Source organism: Otolemur garnettii, unplaced genomic scaffold, assembly GCF_000181295.1.
Source record: "Otolemur garnettii isolate 467f Iridium unplaced genomic scaffold, OtoGar3 scaffold00393, whole genome shotgun sequence".
Lineage (NCBI taxonomy): Eukaryota > Metazoa > Chordata > Mammalia > Primates > Galagidae > Otolemur > Otolemur garnettii.
The window spans coordinates 38,252-40,028 of NW_003852788.1; positions in this window are offsets into that span (position 1 = coordinate 38,252).

Below are 1,777 nucleotides of genomic sequence, written 5' to 3' on the forward strand. Positions count from 1 at the left end.
GCTTAGTGTAGACCAGGAACTGTGTATTTCAGTTCTCCTCACCTATGAAGACCAGGTGTCTGTAGTTCTCCAACATGACATCCCGATACAAAGTCTGCTGAGCAGGGTCCAGGCAGGCCCACTCATCCATAAAGAAATCTACAGACACATCCTGGAATGTCAACAGTTCCTGAAAAACAAACATATTTACCAAGAAGGCAGAGGGAGACTGAATTTCACTTTTAGTTACATGCATGAAGAGAACTTACTCTGACTTGTAGGAAAGACTGGAATTACCTAATAAGGTAGGTATGGAAGAGACATATTCCCTCATGTGTTGTCTAACATAGAGGAAAGGGGACGGCACAACATCCACAAAACCAGTGTACACCTACACTTTTTTGGTTGACACAATAGAAATGAAAGGCCACCAATACTGGCATGTACACTTTTGTGCCTTATTTACCTCATACAGTATAAGTTGTGTATGTTTTATATGAAAATGTCATGGTGAGGCTTGGCACCTGTAGCTCAGAGGCTAGGGTACCGGTCACATACACTTGGGCTGGAGGGTTCGAACCTGGCCTAGGTCTGCCAAACAACAATGGCAACTACAAGAAAAATAGCAGGGACTGGACCATAGCACAGTGGTTACAGTGCCAGCTACATACACCGAGGCTGGTGGGTTCAAACCAGACTCAGGCCAGTTAAACAACAATGACAACTGCAACAAGAAATAGCCGGCCATTGTGGCGGGTACCTGTAGTCTCAGCTACTTGGGAGGCTGAGGCAAGAGAATTGCTTGAGCCTAAGAGTTTGAGGTTGCTATGAGCTGTGATGCCACATGACTCTAATGGGGCAGCATAGTGAGACTCTGTCTCAAAAAAAAAAAAAAAGTCATGGTGAGTTAAATGACACTTCTAAAGTTTAAATATGTGCAAAAAAGAACTGGAGAGCTTCAAAAAATGTAGAAATTTATTCAAAAGATATAAGGTGAAGATGCAATTTCTAAATTTCCAACAAGCTCAACAGGAATGCTAATGATTCTCTCCCATGATATTTTGTCAAACATGCAGTGAACTGTAGACACTGGATTTATCCCAGTTGATTTCTGAACCAATAAACAAAGATGACACTCATTCGCAAGTGCAAACAATATTACTGCTATAATAGGGCAGAAAAAGTAAGTCATAATCTCATTAAAAACTAGTTTAAAAAACAAAAAACTAGTGTTAGGCCAAGTTCAAGGTACAGATACCTGGCATATTTTCTAGTCTTTAGTCATGTCTTTAAATATGTCCTTTTTAGCATTCTGGAAAGCCAGGCTTTTCTAATTATTCTGTTTTCTGGAACATTGAGTTACTTTAGGCAGTTAATGGGGTCTTCTGTAAAAGTGCTTCTTCTCATTCTATGTAGAACTGATAGAAGTTTGAGATGGAAGCTAAACTGCACATATTCCCCTTCTTTGCTAACAGCCAATGACCCAACCTCATCCACAATGGGAATCTTGGGCATCCACATTTTCCCATTTTCAGCAGAGAGAAAGGGAACATTTTCACCATTTCAGGATATAAATTTAAGGGAGAATTTTTTATGACGTATGAGAAGCTTGGATGAAGAGAATAGAAAGAAGACTCTGTCATATATATGGAGGAGAAGGATTTTTGGAACCCCTTGACTATTATAAGAAATAGACTTGTATTTGAAACAAACTCATTGGGCAGGAACATCACAAGAGACGTAAAGGTTGGCAAATTCTAAGAACATGATAGTGCAGGAGAAACAGAGGGCACAGCAC